The sequence below is a fragment of the Staurois parvus genome, unplaced genomic scaffold (assembly GCF_062004578.1).
Source record: "Staurois parvus isolate SC_StPar_1 unplaced genomic scaffold, SC_StPar_1.0 ptg000208l, whole genome shotgun sequence".
NCBI lineage: Eukaryota > Metazoa > Chordata > Amphibia > Anura > Ranidae > Staurois > Staurois parvus.
This window is the reverse complement of record NW_028318004.1, coordinates 2,640,389-2,649,856: the sequence shown is the minus strand read 5'-3', so window position 1 is coordinate 2,649,856 and position 9,468 is coordinate 2,640,389. Positions and strand designations below refer to the sequence as shown.

General features: G+C 45.4%; 1 protein-coding gene across 2 annotated transcripts in view; it reads left to right on the top strand.

Annotated features, from left to right (window-relative positions):
• Positions 1-430: 430 nt before the first annotated feature.
• The window catches only part of ASNS (asparagine synthetase (glutamine-hydrolyzing)), a 76,061-nt gene continuing 67,023 nt past the window's right edge, over positions 431-9,468 (top strand). The window contains exon 1 of one of the 2 annotated variants that reach the window (XM_089678666.1): positions 431-564. The gene's annotated coding sequence lies outside the window, so the exon portion shown is untranslated. The remainder of the gene's footprint in view (positions 565-9,468) is intronic. The other variant, XM_089678667.1, reaches the window with a different exon arrangement.

Below are 9,468 nucleotides of genomic sequence, written 5' to 3'. Positions count from 1 at the left end.
GGGGGGGGCTGTCACATTGGCTGTATGGGATCCTGCGGTTTCTAATAGCAGCCCTAGGCGTAAGCGCTTTACGCATTGTTTGTTTGAGCTGCCAAAATTCGTTTGAGTAAAACATTTTTACAGATGATTGCAGACAAAATATTGCTTCCCAAAATAAATTTAATGTGAATAAAATAAACATTTCGCAATTTTTATTTTTTTGAATGGAAGGGGGCCTGGGGCAATCGCTTCATTTGCCCCCCCCCCCCATGTATATCCAGGCCTGCATGGCAGTCGAACTGTCCTGTGCATATTGAGGCAATGTGCCTGTTGGAATTGTGCCCAGAGCAGGGAACACACAGCCGCCTGACACACTTCCCATGCAAGTGAAAGTCTCTGAACAAAAAGCCAGTAGAGACAGGAGATTCCTCCGTCCAATCAGCAGCTGTGCCAGGCACTCAATGGGAGAGACGCTTACAATGTTCAGCTGGAATATTTGCATAGCGTACCCTGTAGGCTCACTACGTGCCTGTACTGAGCGCAACGTGCAGCTGCCCGGCCACCGGCAAAGACAACACCGTCCCGGTAATCCAAACATCCAATTTTATCTTTTATGTGTTTAACGATTTCCTAACCCACTGTCCGGTATTGTACATGCCTGTCATTGTGTGCTGCTGGGATTTAGACAGATGTGAGTAACATATGTCAGTTATTGCAACATGTGACAGGTATTGCAACATGTATCAGTGTGCGAAACCGTCTCCATCTCCTGATGCTGGGCTTTCCTGCCGCAAGCCACACTGGGACTTAGCATTTCTACAACTGGAGAGTTAATGTTGGCTATACACTATACAATCTGATTGCATCATCTCCATTAGATTGGCCAAAATGATGTAATGATGGGACAGACTCTAAACAGACAGATCTGAGCAACATATAATTATTATTATTATTATACAGGATTTATATATTATTATTATACAGGATTTATATATTATTATTATTATACAGGATTTATATATTATTATTATACAGGATTTATATATTATTATTATTATTATTATTATTATTATTCAGGATTTATATATTATTATTATTATTCTTCAGGATTTATATAATATTATTATACAGGATTTATATATTATTATTATTATTATTATACAGGATTTATATAGCGCAACAGTTTGCTCAGCGCTTTACAATATAACGGGAGACAATACAGCAACAATACATATGTCAGTTATTGCAACATGTATCAGTGTGCAAAACCGTCTCCATCTCCTGATGCTGGGCTTGCCTGCCACATCCCACACTGGTACTTAGCATTTCTACAACTCAGGTTAATGTTGGCTATACACTATACAATCTGATTGAATCATCTCCATTAGATTAGCCAAAATGATGTATTGGGAGGACAGACTCTAAACAGACAGATCTGAGCAACATATGTCAGTTATTGCAACATGTATCAGTGTGCGAAACCGTCTCCATCTCCTGATGCTGGGCTTGCCTGCCGCAAGCCACACTGGGACTTAGCATTTCCACAACTGTAGAGTTAACATTGGCTATACACTACACAATCTGATTGTATCGTCTCCATTAGATTGACCAAAAGGATGTAATGGGAGAACCAGGGGCAGACTGACAACTCATTACCCCCGGGCAATAGGGGATCATGGGGCCCCTGTGTCCTTGCCCAAACTCAAAAAAGCCAATGTGCAGCTGCCTGTTCACCGGCAAAGACAACACCGTCTCGGTAATCCAAACATCCAATTTTATCTTTTATGTGCTTAACGATTTCCTAACCCACTGTCCGGTATTGTACATGCCTGTCATTGTGTGCTGCTGGGATTTAGACAGATGTGAGTAACATGTGTCAGTTATTGCAACATGTGACAGGTATTGCAACATGTGTCAGTTATTGCAACATGTATCTGTGTGCGAATCCGTCTCCATCCCCTGATGCTGGGCTTGCCTGCTGCATCCCACACTGGGACTTAGCATTTCTACAACTGGAGAGTTAATGTTGGCTATACACTATACAATCTGATTGTATCATCTCCATTAGATTGGCCAAAATGATGTAATGGGAGGACAGACCAAATTACATTAATATTTATTTAAGGTACTTATATAACGCCATCAATTTACGCAGCGCTTTACATATATATTGTACATTCACATCAGTCCCTAACCCTCAAGGGGTGTACAATCTAAGGGCCCTAACTCACATTCATACATACACATACCAGGGCCAATTTAGACAGGAGCCAATTCACCTACCAGCAAGTCTTTGGAGTGTAGGAGGAAACCCACGCAGGCAGAACAGGCAAGCTCCAAGCAGGTGGTGTCATGGTTGGGATTTGGACTGATGACTCTAGTACTGCCAGGCGGAAGTGCTAACCATGTAGCTACTGTGCTGCCCAATTTGTATGAAATCAGGCAGGCCCTTGCACTACATGGCTGATGGTAGATCTAAAGGAGATTGTAAAATCAGATTGTATAGTGTATGGTCACTTTTACAGGTTACAGGATGGTAGTTCACGCTGTTGTTTAACCCCTTAAGGACCGCCCTATAGCAGATATGCTACAGGGTGGCACCTGTGCGCGGAATCATGGATATATACGTGATTTTGCATTTCCAGGTAGGGGGCGCACGCCCTGCCCGTGCCACCATTTGCGGCCGCGGATGTCAATCACCGTGTCCCAGACTGTAATTAGCAGAGTACAGAATCCGTCAAAATGGATGCAAAAAGGTATCTTTATTACAATCACAATGATCCTATGAAGGATATGTTTTGAACATGGTGAACAGACGGTCAGTCAAAAACATGTGATCACCATGTTCCATGTCTATCCTTCATAGGATCATTCTGATCGTAATAAAGATACCTTTTTGCATGCATTTTGATGTATTCTGTCCTCTGCTTTAGATACCGATCTCTTTGCAGTTTGCTCTAGTCAACTGCTCTGTTTTGTATGTTACTTGTTCGCAGGGGCGTCCCTAGGGCTGGTGTCACCCGGGGTGATAACACTTGGTACACTCCCTCCGACGATCCCCGCAGAATGGATCTGATCTGCAGATTGAGCATAATGGATCGGAGTCCGATCCACGATCCATTATCCTCCCCAATCCGCAGATCCGATCCATCCTGTGGGGATCGTCGGCTTGCAACCTATACGGGGTTAACTGATCTCTCCACGAAAAGGTAAGTTGTAAAGCATTTGGGAGCATAATGGATCGGACTCCGATCCATTATGCTCAATCCGCAGATCCGATCCATCCTGCGGGGATCGGCGGCTTGCTTTACAATTTACCTTTTCGTGGAGCGAGACCGTTGTCACCCCGTGTGGTAGGTATCACACCTTAATTTATGGCGAGTCAGAGAAGTTTGATAGGTAATAATACCTTATGATATGACATTATCTTTTTGATGATACCCGGAGGGTACCTACCCGCTGGTGCCCGGTGATTACCGAGCATCTCCAATGGGAAGGAAGATTGTTTTGTTTACAAACAATCTTCCTCCCTGTGCAATCGAGCACACTGCTTGGTATGGCTGTGCAAAGTACAGCCATCCCGATCAGTGTGCTTGCAGTGAAGAACATCCTCCGTCCCCTAGTAAAACACTCCCAGCACACAGTTAACCCTTTGATTTCCCCTCACATTAACCCCTTCCTGCCCAGTGCCATTAGTACTTTAGCATTAGTGCTTTTTTTTTGGTGATCTAAAATATGGCTCATAACACTGGGACTATTTATTTCTACATTTGGACTCAATTATGTTATTACTTATATGGTTGTGACAAATTCTGAGTTACGACATTTGAGCGCGCCAATTTATTTATAATATTTGTATAAAATTGACCTGATTGTCTTGCCAGCAGCTATTTTTCCACTTTTTCACTATTTGCGCAGCTTTTTTTGTTTCTTTTTGTTTTTTTTTGTGGCATTGGCGCAGTAAGGCTGGTTTCTGGCAACTCAACCATGCAGCTCATTTTTGTTCAAGTATTGTCACATTGTGCTCCTTGAAACAACCACACCGTCTTTTTCCAGAACAGCCTGTATTATTATACAGGATTTATATAGCGTCAACAGTTGCTCAGCGCTTTACAAAATGAAGGTAAACATCACAGTTACAATACAATTTGGTACAAGAGGAAACAGACGGCCCGGCTCGTTAGAGCTTACAATCTGTGAGATTCTCCTGAGGTTACACGTGGGTTTTTCTTTGTATCTTGAACAATTCTTCTGGCAGTTGTGACTGCAGTCTTTCTTGGTCTACCTGACCTTGGCTTGGAATTTTCCACTTCCTAATAAGTGATTGAACAGCACTGACTGGCATATTCAAGGCTTTGGATATCTTCTGATATCCTTTTCCATCTATATAAAGTTCCATTACCTTGTTATGCAGGCCTTTTGACAGTTCTCTTCTGCTCCCCATGGCTCACTATCTAGCCTGCTCAGTGCATCTATGTGAGAGCTAACAAACGTTTCTGGTGGTGGAGCACTAATTATATTGAAGACACATGGTGATCTACTATATGGCTCATAACACTGGGGCCATTCATTTCTACATTTGGACTCATTTATGTTAATACTTCTATGGTTGTGACAGATTCTGAGTTGTGACGTTTGAGCGCAGCAATTTATTTATAATGCCACAAAAAAGCCCGGTGAGGCGTGTCAAGGTGTTTTCAGGCATAATATCAAAATGTCACGATTTCTGCCAGGGAATGCACATTTTTGAGCACAACTGTACCCCATACTGTAAATGTAGTGATTTTGTAATGTCTTATGCAACTGGATTAGATTGTGTTTTTATATCTGTCTAGAATTCAGCTCTAAATGAATCCAATTACTTCTGTACTACTGACTGCACATCGTCTGCTTCACATCGCTGCCAAGTGCCCCCAGACATCGGGTGAAATGGCAGAATAAATGTGGGCAGCACCAATCAGGCCACGTCTGACCTGGCAGATTTGGTGATTATAAGGGCTTGTTCACACTTGACTGTTTTACCAACGCTTGCCAAACACCCCTAGAGCGTTTGGCAAGCGTTGGTCTGGCGTTTGCGAAGCGGTTTTTAACGCTCGGCAAATGCTCTGCAAACGCCGCATGCGCAGTTTAGCGGTGGTTGCTAAGCGTTTTCCGAGCATTAAAAACACCCCACAAACGCCCAGAATGAAGTTTGAATGGTGTTACCGCTCCGCAAACACCCCGCAACCGCGTCACAACCGCACCGCAAACGCCGGCTGGGCGTTTGCGGAGCGGCACCATAGACTAGAATAGGAGGTTTCAACGCCTCTCTTCAGAGGGTGACACAGCTGTTATTGACACACAACTCCCCACAAGAACCCCCTGGAGGTCCCCTTTGCATGAGGATCCTCTTGAGGCCCCCTTCCCATAAGGACCACCTCGAGATCTCCTTCCACTGAGACCCCTCTTGAGGCTGTCTTCCCCCAAGGACCACCTTGAGGCCCCCTTACCACAAGGACCACCTTGAGATCTCCTTCTCCTGAGACCCCTCTAGAGGCCCCCTTCACCTAAGGACCCCCTTGAGGCCCCTTTACCACAAGGACCACATTGAGATCTCCTTCCCCTGAGACCCCTCTTGAGGCCATTTTCACCCAAGCACCACCTTGAGGCCCCCTTCCCAAAAGGACCACCTTGAGATCTCCTTCCCCTGAGACCCCTCTTGAGGCCGTCTTCTCCCAAAGAGCCCCTTGAGGCCCCCTTCCCACAAGGACCACCTTGAGATCTCCTTCTCCTGAGACCCCTCTAGAGGCCCCCTTCCCCTAAGGACCCCCTTGAGGCCCCCTTACCACAAGGACCACATTGAGATCTCCTTCCCCTGAGACCCCACTTGAGGCCGTTTTCCCCCAAGCACCACCTTGAGGCCCCCTTCCCAAAAGGACCACCTTGAGATCTCCTTCCCCTGAGACCCCCCTTGAGGCCGTCTTCTCCCAAGGAGCCCCTTGAGGCCCCTTTCCCACGAGGACCACCTCGATATCTCCTTCCCCTGAGAACCCTCTTGAGGCCGTCTTCCCCCAAGGACCCCTTGAGGCCCCCTTACCACAAGGACCACCTTGAGATCTCCTTCTCCTGAGACCCCTCTAGAGGCCCCCTTCCCCTAAGGACCCCCTTGAGGACCCCTTACGACAAGCATAAAAAATAGCAGTATGACAAGTGCAATACTGCTCTTTTCACCAGCTGATTTCACCGGCTGTCTTCTCTCCCTGGCACCGGCATCTTTGGTGTGGGCGCCCGGCTGTGACAGCTTGCGGCTTCACAGACGGGTGCCTACTGTGCATGTGCGAGAAGCGCTGCACTTTGTGAATGGTCCGTAGTCTTCTGGGACCTGTCATGTGTCCCAGAAGACTACGGGGAGAGAGGGTAGGAGGACGACTTCCGATTCCGATCACCTAGACGATTGCAGGAGAAGTAGGAGTAGGTATCTGTCAAATTCAGGTACCCGCTCCCCAAAGGTGCCAATCCTTAATGGGGAGCGGGGGACAAAGACTCAAAGTGGAACTTCCCCTTTAGGCCATAGACTTCAATGTAAACCCTCCAAAGTCACATGAAAGTCACACCTGAATGATATACATGTGACGTGTGTGTGACTTTTGTACAGCACATGCAATCATCTTTCGCACCGGGTGACACCGCCCGCACGGGGTGACACCGGACCCGCTCCACAAAAAGGTAAGTTGTAAAGCAAGCCAACAATCCCCGCAGGATGGATCCGTATAAGTTGCATGCCGACAGTTCCCACAGGATGGATGGGATCTGCGGATTGGGGAGCATAATGGATCGGAGTCCTATCCATTATGCTCAATCCGCAGATCTGATCCATCCTGCGTGGATTGTCGGCATACAACCTATACGTGGTGACACCGGACCCGATCCACGAAAAGGTAAGTTGTAAAGAAAGCCGATGATCCCCGCAGGATGGATCGGATCTGCGGATTGAGCATAATGGATTGGAGTCCGATCCATAATGCTGAATCCGCAGATCCGATCCATTCTGTGGGGATCGTCGGAGGGGATGTCACCAAGTCTTACCGCCCCGGGTGACACCAACCCTAGGTACGCCTCTAGTCAAAGCCAAAGTTGTACTCATCCAACGTCGCATCAAGTCGCACTATAAATTCGCAATGAAAATTGCAGGATTTTGAAGTCGCAGGAGTGGGAATGGAGCCTAAATCAACCTGTGTATCTTTCCACCTAGAGCAGTGGTCGGCAAGCCGCGGCTCGCGAGCCACATACGGCTCTTTACACGCTTTAATGTGGCTCTTGTGTGCCGGGCGCCCGCTCCCCTCCCTCCTCTCGGGCGGCAGGGACTCTGCAGCGTGATCCAAAAAAAAAACAGCCAGGGCAGCGTGCTCAAATGCAATGATTGGCCAGTCTCGCTGCCACTCACATCCTGATAGCCAGTGATTGGCTGTCAGGATGTGTGTAGGCGGGGCAGCGTGACGAACGTGAGAGGAGCTAGGCTCCTCTCCCAGTCCGCCCTGAAGACCGGAACGGCGCGGGAACACGGCGAGAGGAACGCGCGGAGCAAAGGTAAGTGAATTGACACAGGAGGGACTTGGCTTACTACTTGCTACTTACTTACTACTACTATATGAGGGATGAATTAATATGGGGGATGAATTACTATAGGGGGGATGAATTACTATAGGGGGGATGAATTACTATGGGGGATGAATTACTATAGGGGGGATGAATTACTATATGGGGGATGAATTACTATATGAGGGATGAATTATTATGGGGGATGAATTACTATAGGGGGGATGAATTACTATATGAGGGATGAATTACTATAGGGGGGATGAATTACTATGGGGGATGAATTACTATATGGGGGATGAATTACTATGGGGGATGAATTACTATATGGGGGATTAATTACTATATGGGGGATGAATTACTATGGGGGATGAATTACTATGGGGGATGAATTACTATGGGGGATGAATTACTATAGGGGGGATGAATTACTATGGGGGATGAATTACTATGGGGGATGAATTACTATAGGGGGGATGAATTACTATAGGGGGGATGAATTACTATAGGGGGGATGAATTACTATGGGGGATGAATTACTATGGGGGATGAATTACTATATGGGGGATGAATTACTATACGGGGGATGAATTACTATAGGGGGGATGAATTACTATGGGGGATGAATTACTATAGGGGGGATGAATTACTATGGGGGATGAATTACTATAGGGGGGATGAATTACTATGGGGGATGAATTACTATATGGGGGATGAATTACTATGGGGGATGAATTACTATATGGGGGATGAATTACTATATGGGGGATGAATTACTATATGGGGGATGAATTACTATAGGGGGGATGAATTACTATGGGGGATGAATTACTATGGGGGATGAATTACTATATGGGGGATGAATTACTATACGGGGGATGAATTACTATATGGGGGGATGAATTACTATAAAAACTTATTGAAACTAAAAACAGTGTACCATCCTATGTATTTTCAGTTTAAAAAATGTGGCTCTCAAAATAAATTTCAATCGTGGTTTTGGTGAGATTTGGCTCAGTTGAAAAAAAAGGTTGCCCACCACTGACCTAGAGAACTTAGGACATCTTGTGGTGAAAGAGCAGTATTGCAGCAAACAGCTTCATATTGATGACAAGTATTGCTGCCAAAGTTGCCTTCTTTTTTTTTAACACCCTGAGGGGTAGAATGGGACATTTACAAAACAAACTTGGAATTAGGCTTTGAAAGCCAGTGTCACATATGTCTATTCTTGCAGGCTACTGCCAAACAGGTTTTTCACAACTTCCCTTTAAAAAAACCGACCCTGTTCTGAAAGTGAAGACAGGGCATACTGTAAATCCATTCTATTCTGCTTTATGGTACACAGAATCTCTTAATCTGTGAAGATGGAGACACGAGTACTAGTAATGTTCTGCAAAGTTGATAAAAGAAAATCTTTATATCATCTTTTATATCAGCTGGATTGAATGTCAGAGGACAGAGAGATAAAAGTCATTGGTCTTCATATGACAGGGCAGCACAGTGGCTAAATGGTTAACACTTTCACCTGGCAGTACTAGGGTTGTTGGTTAAAATCCCAACCATGGCATTACCTGCCTGGAGTTTGCATGCTCTCCCTGTGCTTGCATGGGTTTCCTCCGGGTACTCCGGTTTCCTCCCACACTCCAAAGACATGATGGTAGGTGAATTGGATACTGTCTAAATTGGCCCTAGTATGTATAAATGTGAGTTAGGGACTTTAGATTGTACACCCCTTGAGGGTTAGGGACTGATGTGAATGTACAATATATTTGTACAGCGCTGCGTAAATTGACAGTGCTATATAAGTACCTGAAATAAATAAATAAATATGACAACGTGATGCAAACGCCAGGGAGCTACTAATGTCTCTAATAACCAATCAGATTTAGGTTCTTTGAGAAGAGGGGCAAAATA